We start from the raw sequence: 12,264 nt of genomic DNA, 5'->3' as shown, positions 1-12,264 counted from the left end.
TTGTTTGTTTGCTTTTGAAGTATAATTGACCTACAAGCTCCTGTTACATGATGTAGTGATTCAGTGTTTCTGTATATTTAAAAATGATGACCAAGGTGAGTCTAGTTACCATCTGTCACCATACGAAGGTATTAAGTAATTACTGACTATATTCCCCACTCTGTACATTTCATACCTGTGACTCATTTATTTTGTAACTGGAAGTTTGTGCCCCCTAATCTCCCTCACCAATTTCTCTCTTTCCCCACCTCCCTCCCCTCTTGCAGCTACCTGTTTGTTCTCTGTATCTATGACCTTGTTTCCATTTTGCTATATTCATTCATTTGTTTTTTTTTTTTTTTTTTAATTCCACGTATAAATGAAATCATACAGTATTTGTCTTTCTCTGTCAGAACTTATTTCACATAGCATGATACCCTCTAGGTCCATCCATGTTGTCCCAAATGGCAAAATTACATATTTTTTATGAATAAATAATATTCCATTGTGTATTTATGCCACTTCTTCTTTATCCATTCATCTATTGACGGACACTTACGTTGCTTTCATATCTTGGCTATTGTAAATAATGCTACTATGAACATAGGGGTCCATATATCTTTTCAAATGAGTGTTTTTGATTTTTTCAGGTAAATATCCAGGAGTGGAATTTCTGGATCATATGGTAGTTCTATTTTTAATTTTTTGAAGACCCTCCATACTGTTTTCCACAGTGGCTGCACCAATTTACATTCCCACCATCAGTGCACAAGGGTTCCCTTTTCTCCACATCCTCGCCAACATTCGTTATCTGTAGACTTTTTGATGACGGCCATTATGAAAGGTGTGAGGTGGTATCTCATGGTGGTTTTGATTTGCATTTACCTGATGATTAGTGATGCTGAGCATCTTTTCATGTACCTGTTGACCATGTGTATGTCTTCTTTGGAAAAATCCCTTGCCTGAGGAGACAGAGCCAAAAAAAAAAATACTGCTAAGACCAAGGGAAAGAGTGTATTGCCTGTGTGTTCTTCTAGAAGTTTTATGGTTTCACGTTTTACATTTAAATCTTTAATCCATTTTGAGTTTATTTGTGTGCATGGTATGAGAGAGTAGTCCAGGTTGATTCTTTTGCATGTAGCTGTCCAATTTTCTCAACACTATTTATTGAAGAGGCTGCCTTTTCCCCATCATGTATTCTTGCCTCCTTTGTTGTAGATTAATTGACTCTTTTAGTGTGGCTTCATTCCTGGACTCTCTATTCGGTTCCATTGATTTATGTGTCTGTTGTTGTGCCAGTATCATACCGTTTTGATTACTGTAGCTCTGTGGTTTACTTTGAAATCAGGGAGCATGATACCTTCAGCTTTGTTCTTTTTTCTCAAGATTGCTTTGGCTGTTTAGGGGTAGAGAAAAATCTCATTGCCACATAAGCATTTTCAGAATTATCCAATTTATAAGCTATTTAGTACTCCATGTACAAGATAGCAATAAAGATCTTAGAATTAATATTTATTGGATTAAAATACTAAATCCAGACATTCTTATACTATTAGCCAATTACCTGTGGTGTAGATGGGTAATATATGATTTTAAAATGTTATTTCTTGCAGTCTCATCTGATTTATTTAAAATGGTAACAAAGAAAATTGCTTGCTTTCTGCTTTAAGAACACTTGCTGTCTAAATCTGCAGTAATGGAAAATGGTTCATTCATCTTTCTTCTTCTGAGGCCTCCTCACTTTTAGCTGCATTAGTAGCATTGTGTAGAACGTACATACATTTCCTTAGTTGTAACTCATTGTGCATAATGACTTTTGGTATCATTTTAGTAACACGTTTCTAATACTGTAAAATGGAGCTAACTAGTTGCGACTCATTGAGACAGGTGGGCTTCTATCAAATGGAAAAACTGCTGCTGCTGCTAATTCTGATCTTCCAGCTTAGAACTGGTGAGCAGGTCTGTGGAGCTGGAGCATAGAGGCACCTGTGGAACAGGTGAGACCAGAGAAGCTGACAGGGACAAAGTCATGAAGAAATTTATGCCCTAATGAGTTGAACATTTATTCTTTTAGTAAAAAGGAGCAATTATAGATCTTAAGTCAAGAGCAAAATTATTAATGTGTTTAAATCTACTTAAACACTGCTACTTAAATAACTTTAGCACATTAATTTGGAATCTCTTCTATTTTTCACATGAAAAGCTAGCAGTATGGACTAATAAGAGCAAGTGTTTCTGTTTTTTTTTTTTTTTTTAAATTTATTTCTTTATTTATTTATTGGGTGCATTGGGTCTTCGTTCCTGTGCGAGGGCTTTCTCTAGTTGCGGCGAGCGGGGGGCCACTCTTCATCGCGGTGCGCGGGCCTCTCACTGTCGCGGCCTCTCTTGTTGCGGAGCACAGGCTCCAGACGCGCAGGCTCAGTAGTTGTGGCTCACGGGCCCAGTTGCTCCGCGGCATGTGGGATGTTCCCAGACCAGGGCTCGAACCCGTGTCCCCTGCATTGGCAGGCAGATTCTCAACCACTGCGCCACCAGGGAAGCCCCAGTGTTTCTGTTTTGTAGCCTAGAATTAGATGTATTGCCAGTGTCTAGCTTTCAGAAGGAGAGAACTCTGGTTGTGAGAAAAGGAAATAAACTCCTTAAAATAGGATACTGGAAAACAAAAGCTACACTAACTCTGTTATGAATTGTCACTAAATTACTTTTTCTCATAAAGTATTTCTTAATTTTGTCTGGTTCTGAAAAATTTATTTAGGTATTATGCTGACTCATTATAATTAAAATAAAGGTGGTAAAGCAATAGAAGTGGAAATGCTCAGACCTAAAAATTGAGGAGAACTTTTCACATGATCAGTTTTGCCACAGAGAGGTTGAGACTGTTCTTAAAATGAATTTCCTGTAGAATATAGTTTCCAAGTCAGTCTTAGAAGGGGTCGCTGGCCATTTCAGATGAAAAGGCCAGATACCTTTTCTCTGGACAGGAGAAGAGAAGCAGAGATTAAGGGCTGGGTGGATAACTGCGTGAGGGCAGGGTAGCATCTTCATTTTCTTTGAAGCACTGGAAATGACAGACAGTGTGGTTGGTGTGTCTTAGCAAGAGGCAGAAGGTGGCTACCACTGAGTTACATTCAGTCTAAACACACAGCTTATCTCAGGCTCCTCTGACAATCAGATTTGGGTAATGGGACCAAGAATTGTATTTGATGAGAAAGTCATTCTTCCCTTTTTTCCAGAAGCACAATGTATATAAATCTGAGTTTTTATAAGATTAAGGTTCATATTACTTTGAGCCTCAAACGGAGCTTTGCAAGATCCATAGCAGTGTTTGCATCTCATTGACGTTGGAGCCCAGGCCAGAGAGGCCACACTCGGCCTGCACCTCAGACCCTCTGGACAGTGCAGCCCCTGTTCCCTGCCAAGCACTGCAGGGTCTTCCTGAGGGCAGCTGAGCAGCCCGGTCACTCACCCACACTGACAGGTAGCAGACTCCCTTGTGTGATGTTGACCCCTTCGAGCTGCCTTGGAAATTAGACTTCATAGGCAGTGTGCCCCTGACATAAATATTGGACTGTGTACACCAGAAGTTCTCTCTGAATACTGGAATTATCCATGTTTACTTTCATTATATTTTTAGTAATTCCCAAATTTTCTAGTGACCGTGTATTTTTTTTTAGAATCAGAAAAGTATTCTTAGATATTCAAGCTTTGAGCTGGTGCTTGAAACACATCCAGGTCCCCTTCCTCATCTGTTGGAGCAGAGACTGCTTCTCTCCTGGGCTGTGCTTTGGTACCTGGGACCTTGAAAAAAGATCCACTTCCCCATTGCTCCTTTTCTCCTCTGAAAGGAGACATTAAACCTGATCACCTAAGATCCATTTCTGCCCTCACACTGGTACCGTCCAGGATGCTGCCTTACCTGAGAGGTTACCCTGATGGGACGTGGGAGAGCAGAGCCACCTGCCCAGGGCCACCAGTGGGAACACCACTCATGTCCATAAATTATTTGCTAACCATTTAAACCTGCCTTAGGCTTGAGGCCAAGCCAGGTCGTCCCAGGGATTACAGAGCAGAAAAGTTTCTTGTAATCAGGTAAAGACTAGGAGATGGATGTGAGTTAAGCTTCTGGGAAGAAGCAAGATGCTTGCTCCATGGCTTAATTGTTTCAAAAAAAAAGCTTGTTAGAGACCAGGTTGAGTAAGAGGTTTGAAACTCTTGAGCAGATCAGGAAAAGAGGGGGAATATGCAGAATATGCTTGCTCATCAGCAAGAAAAATGTGGTCCTGATCTTATTTAGTGGGGAAATAAGCCAAGGGTTGAGGAGGATAAACTGCCTGAAGGTTTTCTGGCACTAACTTAATATTCACAGTGAGGTTTCAAAATAAATATGATTTATTAAAGGACAAATAAGAATTGGTAGTAACAGATTCAAATGTCTATTGTAGGAGGGTTAATTGCCTCACATTTCTATAAAATTTATCTGCTTTCATATTTATTTCAAATATTCTGACCTTTGATAGTTTTAATAGATCCAAACAGATAATACACTATTTGCAAAACAGAGAAGGCAATTAGCATATGAAACATTGGTTATGTGCAGGTCAGTGTTCTAGTGCTTCACATTTCCTTAAGCCATCTAATAGCCCGACAGGAGGGTTGGTGATGGGGAGATGCACTTTGTTGGTGCTCTTTGTGGAGGAGAGTGCTACACCTAGTGGTTAAGATTGGGACTGAGATCCAGACGCCGGTGTTCAGATCCCAGTGGCTCTGCTTACACTCTGTGTAACCTTGGAGAAAATTCTTATCATTCTGCATGTCTCATTTTCTCTTCTGTAAAATGGAAATTATACTTGACCTGACACTTGTGGTAGTTCTGAGGGTAGATCCGTCTGCATCACTGATAAAGCGCATGACGCATGGGACACGTCTAGTGAAGTAGCTGCTGCTTCCCCTCCCCACAACCTTGTTATTACTCATCTGTACAACAGCCTCGTTAGGTGGATACTTTCCTAGCCCCATTTGGAGAGACTGAGAGTTAAAGAACATAAATAACTAGGCTACAGTTGCCCAATTTATCTGAATCCAGTATTTTCCGTCCTTATATCCATATTGCTTCTCCTCTTGTGCATCCTGAGTGCACAGAAATGACTGCTTTGGCCCCTTCCCCTGACTGCTGGATTAGCATTGCTGCCCCTCTTGCAGTTGTGGAGAAAAAATAAATTAAGTTCTTCAAAAGTAGATGCAGGTAAGAAACTGGGCCAAACAGTAACAGACGGTTCCCTCTGGTTACCCAGCCAGAGGTGCCCCCTGTAGCTGCTGTTGAAAGTCTAAGAGTCTTCTTCAGTTTTTTAATCTGTCAGTGCAGGATTTTATTAAAGATTCAGTTTACCAATTTAATTTAACCATGTTGTATAAAAGTTTGTAGGATGGTTTTACCTGGGATAGTATAGTAGGATGCCCTGTATATACCAGGATATAGGAATACACTCCAAAAAGAGCTTGATAAGGATTCACAGGCAAACAATGATTGTTTCTACAGGATTTTTTTTTAAAGCATGAGGAATAAGAGTAAATGAACTATGGCATGGTTGTTAAGAGGGTTTAAAAGAAAACAAGCTTGGCTTGAAGTGCCTGGTTTTGACTCCCTGCCCTGCAGTGGCTGAGTGCATGGCCTGGTTGTTGACCTGCCTTTCTTAGTGTCTTATCTGTAACATGGATACACAAATAGTATCTATTTCATGATGTTAAATAAGCTTATATCAATCACCAGTTAGAATAATGTTGGTACTCATTTAGCACCCAGGAAACGGTGGCCTTTTCTGCTTATTTTCCTCTTACATATCATATGGACCTCTGACTCCCAGACCAAAACTATAGCCTGGAAGTATTAACACCTTCTAGATTAAATAGAACTCTCTGGGCTACCTTGGAAAATAATTAACATTCATCATTTCTCTGAGAACGTGCATTCTAGGTTTCCAGTTATGGATGTATGAGAGGACTTGAAGATGATCCGTTTGCCATTTGGAAACTGCCTGTTTATTGTTCTTATTTTATAAAGCTGCCTTGTGCAGCAATTACATCTGCATGGCGTTGAGTGGAGTTGACCTTCGCTTTGAGTCTCAGGATTAGGTCATGACTCACTATGCAGACTTGAAAATTCGTGGGGAAAATAACAACAATAACTTTTTGTTATTGTTTTGTTATTGTAAGTCCTAACAGTTATTTAGGACTTACAGTACACCAAATAGTCTGTTAACACTTTACACGCATTATCAGTTTAACAATAATTTGATGGTAGTGTTATGACTGCCCTTTCATGGTCCCTCTGTAATCCAGCTGCTTTCAGAGTCTTCAGGCACGTGGCTGTGGAAGGAACTGCAGCAGCTGAGTCACAGCCTCTCTGGCCCTGTCCTCCTCTCGTCTAACTTTACACCACGTTTGTTCCACAGCTCATGATTGTCCAGCAGCACTGGTTTCCTTTCTCTTCCTTGAGCAGCTGTTGGTTCTTTCCTGTCTTAGGACCTTTGCCCTATTTACTTTTCTGGGGAGCTTTGCCCCCAGAGCTCTGCACTCCCTTTCCTCACTCTTGCCTCAGCTCAGAGTGGCTGTCCAGGGCCAGCTTAAATCAGGGAGTCTCCTGCCTGACCCTCCTCTGTCCCATTCCCATCTTTTCTGCTATTGAAAACATTTGTCATGAACTTAAACTATTAACTTATGTCTATCCTTACTGCCCTGTTGTCTCATTTGATGCATTGTAAATTCCATGACTGCAGAATTCTTTCTTGCTCTGTATCTGGAAAAGTACTTGGCATATGCTAAGCCTACAAATATTTGTGGAATGAATGATTGGATGCAGTTTCGAAAGGTTACAAAATGTGTTTGTCATCCTGGAGCTGGTGAAGAGGCAGAACTCAGTATATTTGAGTCTGAGCCCACTGCCCTCCAAGGTAACAGGACATCAAATGCCTGATCGGCAACTGGAACAAAACTGTAAAAGTTATAATGTAGTAGATTTTCCACATTTGTTTCATTTTCTCACCCTTTTGCAAGGAGGTAATGCCATGTTTGGGTTCCTCTTGCACCTCTTACCTCCCAGATGTGCGTTTCTGTGACAGTGGTGCTTTGGGTCAGTGCTTGTGTTGAGGGTTGGGCTTCTTACCTGTGCTGTTCTGCACAGGTGCTTACTGGTAGGAGGATGTGCCACGCGGAACCCTCTGGGATCCGGTCCCAGGACGATGTGTGTGCAGGAAAAAACATGCCCACAGTTAACCAGAAAGAACAAAGTTTTATTATCTCAGAAATATAATGCTAATTACAGTAGTTTATAAGTCTAGCTTTCAAGTCATTTAAAATAGTTTAAGAAAAGGTGAGAAGGCATTTGGGTGTCAGAATTGGGTGAAAATATGGACTCCAGGGACACAAACTACAATAATTACAAATTAGTACAAGATATCTTATTTGTAAGAATTACTACAAATAAATTAAGGTGATAATAGGATTATTCTTCTCTTCTTCCTCCTCCTCCTCCTCCTCTTCCTTTTCCTTCTTCTGTGTGTCAATTTTATTTATCCATATTATAGATAATTTTTTTAAGGAAATGGAACCTGAGTGTCAAACAGCTTTCAAGCTGTACATCCTGCAGTTTTATTCAAGAGGGAGAAAGAGAGAGAGAGACAGAGACAGAGACAGAGAGAGAGAGATTACCTTAATAATTTTTCTGATCCCCAAAACAAAAAATTCCCAGAGAAGGGTACAATGACCCCACTTTGGCTCTGCCAGCTCTTTCCATTGGAGGGGCAGGAGAACAATGGTAACTATCTCATATTTTTGTGTGTCCATTATTTTGTTTGAATGTGCATAAATGATGTACATTTCATGTGTAAGCATACATAAAGTAAAAAACCTCCTGGTTAAAATGTGAAGATAGTCTTGCTACTTGAAAGCAGTGCTGTGTGCCAAACAATCCTGGGAATGGTGTTGTGGAAAGAAAACTAGAATATATTCACTGGCCTCAAAAATCTCATAATGAACTTTGGGGTACATAAAACATACAAGAAACAACAGCCATTAAACCATTAATAAAAAGAGCATAATGTTATATATGCTGTTCATGGTGTATATATAAATATATATATATATTTAATATTTTTAGATAAGGAGAGGAAGCCATGAAAATGTCCACGGACAGATGAATGGATAAAGATGTGGTACAAATATATACAATGGAATATTTCTCAGCCATAAAAAAAGGAAATAATGTCATTTGCAGCAACATGGATGGAACTAGAGATTATCATATTAAATGAAGTAAGCCAGACAGAGAAAGACATATATCATATGATATCACTTATATGTGGAATCTAAAAAAAAAATGATACAAATGAACTTATTTACAAAACAGAAACAGATTTACAGACACGGAAAAGAAACTTATGGTTGCCAAAGAGGAAATGTTGGAGGGAGGGATAAATTAGGAGTTTGGGATTAACATATACACACTACTATATATAAAATAGAAAATCAACAAGGACCTACTGTATAGTACATGAAACTCTACTCAGTATACTGTAATAACCTATATGGGAAAAGAATCTGAAAAAGAATGGATATATGTATAACTGAACCACTTTTCTCTACACCCGTAACTAACACAACATTGTAAATCAACTACACTCCAATATAAAATAAAAATTAAATTACAAAATTAAACAGGAGAAAAACCACCCAAGGTTCCATTTTAAGACTGTTACTCATAATATGTTTACATGTGCCATTCTAGTTGCTTTATCATTTTTTTTATAGTTGTGATCATATTTTATGTACACTTTTTGGTTTGTTGTTATTATTTCATACTTTAAGTATAGAGATTCAAAGTATCAACAGCCCAACCATGAGAAGACAAAAGGTAACTGGAACATTTTATTTTTTTTTATTTATATTTTCTAAAATTTTATTGAAGAAAGTGATTCAGTTATATATATATATATATATATATATATATATATATATATTCTTTTTCATATTCTTTTCCATTATGGTTTATCACAGGATATTGAATATAGTTCCCTGTGCTATACAGTAGGGCCTTGTTTATCCATCCTATATATAATAGTTTGTGTCTGCTAATCCCAAACTCCCAATCCATTCCTCCCCCACCCCTCCCCCTTGGAAACCGCAAGTTCATTCTTTATATCTGGAACATTTTATGAGGCCTTCCTTTGAACTGGGTTTTTAAGAAACTGAATATTTTAACCAGAGAGAAGAGGAGCATTCTCGCCATTTGTTTTCTTTTAAGTCATCAGTAGTATTGTCAGTGTTTAAAGTCATTTTAACTTTCTATATGAAACTTTGGGACAAATCAAAAATAAAATTGGTGAATAAATATTGAATTGATTCATCCAGAGGATATTAGGCACTATGATTAATGCAAAGATATCTTACATAGGCCCTGGTCTCAAAGAGTTTATAATCAATTTGGTTGGAAATGATAAAACTGGTAAAAAAAATTCCAATTTCTACAATAAGATTTAAATAATTTGTTCAAAGTAATGAGAAGGCATACTAGAAGTTGGTATTTATTAATAAATGAATGAAAGCATTTGAGTCTGAAATAGTCAGGAAAAGTTTTATTTAAAGAGGCGAGATTCTTTTAAGGGATGAGCAGAGAGGAGCAGCCATGTCTCTGGCTGGCATGGTGCTACGATGGGAGCAGAGTTGCCCTGAAAGCAGGAAGCGCAGCTGCGAACCCGACCCTGCGACACTCCCCAGAGGGTGTCTGGGGCTCAGCATTGTGTGGTGGCATCAAGCAATGAATATGATCTTTATTGTTTGTCAGAGCCTATTAGAAATATCAAAACCTGAGGGGATGAACACATTTCTAAGACATTTATTACACCTCTCTTATGAATTCAGTTGATAAGTATTATTATGTGAGGTGCTGAGCCAAGAGTGTCCTCCTCCTTGGTAACAGGTAAGCTATTCAGCGATGTTCACAATGTCCCACTTTGAGATATTATAAATGGTAATGGAATCGGAATTTAAATTACTTTGAATGTTTAGTCTTCCATAGGAATCTTAATATTCTCACAACTTTAAATATTTTTATTCTCTTCCCTTTTAAACTACATTTACTGTTTTCTTTCTTAATAATTGTGAATTTTAAGTAAAAAGGTGATGCCCTGCATGGGTGCAGGAAACATCTATTTTTTTTGTTTTTGAAAATGATTTCCGTAATGTGTGATTTCATCAAATTTAAAGTGTTAAGTGTTTATGTAGGTAAGGGTTTTAGTATCTGGAGTTGTTATGAAGTAGGCATCCTCTAACCCATCTGTGAGGATTAATTGTATTTCTTCATTGGCATCTGTGTTTTTTAAAACCCCTGAGCTTCCTTGGCTATTTCTACTGACCTAATATTCTATTACTCAATGAAACATAGACTTGTCATAAGAGTAGGAACTTTGGACTCAAGACTCTCTAGGTTTGAATCTAGGCTTGTCACTTATAAGCTACATGGCAGTTGCAAGCCTGTCTGTGCCTTAGTTTCCTTATTTGTGAAAAGAAGGTACATATATCAAAGGTCTGTCTTAAGAATTAAATGAGCAAATAGTTATTAAGCTGGAGCACTTGGTAAATGCTTCTTTTGTTTGTTTAATGAAAAAAATAAATGCACAAAGCAAATGCCAATCCATGTGCCATGTGTTCTATTAACATTCTATTTTAAAATAATTTCAAACTTAATAGGGGAGTTGTAAAAATGAAAATAGTACAAGAAACACAAGTATACCCTTTATCCAAATTCACATGTTTTTAACATGTATCATGTCTCTTTACCCCTACATAGTTTACTGCATATTATCCTGGATTAGGGACATTCTGTTCCATAACTACAGTTCGGTTGTCAACCTCAATAATTGAAATTTGATGTAGTGCTCTTATGTCATCTGTCATTCTTTATATACTTGTCTCTGTGGACACAGTAATGTTCTTTATAGCCTTTCCTCCTCCAGGACAGGGTCCAGTTGAGGGTCAGGTGTTCAGTTGAAGAGGTCTGTCTCTTCAGCCTCCTTTATCCAGAACATTTCCATAGCCTGTCTTTGTCTTTTATGACTGACATTTTGAAGAATACAGTGCCACCAGCCCTGCCTTAAAAATGGGAATCTTCCTTGTTTACTGTACAATTATTTTTTTCTCCCTTGCAGCCAATAAGCAGTCTGTGGCTGACACATTTCAGGGTCCCTCTAGATTTGACATCCATTGATAACTCACGTCTGATAAAATCTTTACTATGATGATTAAATAATGATCATTTTCCAAGTCTAGCAGTACCTCCACATATACCAGCCATGCTTCAGCATGCTACAGAAAGCCAGAGACCTCATCCTCCTTTTTTCTGTCTACCCTCCTATAGCCGAAATTCGGCCTCTGTATATCAGTACCGAATTGAATCTCAGAGACAGAGTTTTGGGCGAAGTAGAAAAGAATAGCTTTATTGCTTTGCCAGGCAAAGGAGGCCACAGCGGGCTAATGCCCTCAAGACTGTGTGTTCTGCCCCAGAGGGGTTAGTGAGGAGTCTTACAGTGTTCAAGGTACAGTGTTCAAGGTACAGGGCGTGGTCAGCTCGTGGACACTCTTCTGATTGGCTGGTGGTGACGTAAGTGGGAGTCAGCATCATCAACCTTCTGGTTCCAGCCATCTGGGGTATTTGTGCTTGCGGGCAGCATAGTTAACTTCTCCCACCTGGTGGGGGTATCAGTATCTGCAAAACAGCTCAAAGATATTGTTATGTGTATCCCTTGAGGGGGAACCAGGACCCTGCCCCAAGGCTGCACTATTGTTTCTCTTAACTGTTCCTCCCTTTTCTCTGCATCCCCTCCCTTCCCTGATTAGCAACTGTTTGAACCTGCTCCTTGGACCTCAGGGAAGGTCATGGAGGCTGAATGAAACCTATTTCCTGTAATCAAGAAAATGGAGAACACAGAAAGGCTTTTGTGCCCAGGAGCCCCACAGGGTTCTGGTCGGTTTCCCTCCCTCCCTCCCTTCCTGTATGAACTCTATTTTTCCACATTTGAAATCAGTTTTTATATATTTCCTAAATTAAGTTATAGAATTCCTCATTAGAAATTATCTATTTAAATGAAATTATAAGATACTTGTCTAATTATACTTAGATAAATTAAGGCTAGTTGTGTTCTGAAGTTTGCATTTTATGGTTTTGTTTACCGAGGGTATCACCAAGAGAGGACATTATGTACATGCCCAAACAAGTCTGAGTGTGCTTTATAATTA

The 12,264-nt window shown here is 38.7% G+C and overlaps 1 protein-coding gene across 1 annotated transcript in view; it reads left to right on the top strand.

The window, feature by feature from the left end:
- The window catches only part of KHDRBS2 (KH RNA binding domain containing, signal transduction associated 2), a 699,319-nt gene that overhangs the window by 31,956 nt on the left and 655,099 nt on the right, over positions 1–12,264 (top strand). The gene's annotated exons all lie outside the window — the stretch shown is intronic.

Source organism: Balaenoptera borealis (genome assembly GCF_965194805.1).
Source record: "Balaenoptera borealis genome assembly, chromosome: 12".
Taxonomy (NCBI): Eukaryota; Metazoa; Chordata; class Mammalia; order Artiodactyla; family Balaenopteridae; genus Balaenoptera; species Balaenoptera borealis.
The sequence above is the reverse complement of the archived record's forward strand: the minus strand, read 5'-3'. Positions and strand labels throughout refer to the sequence as shown.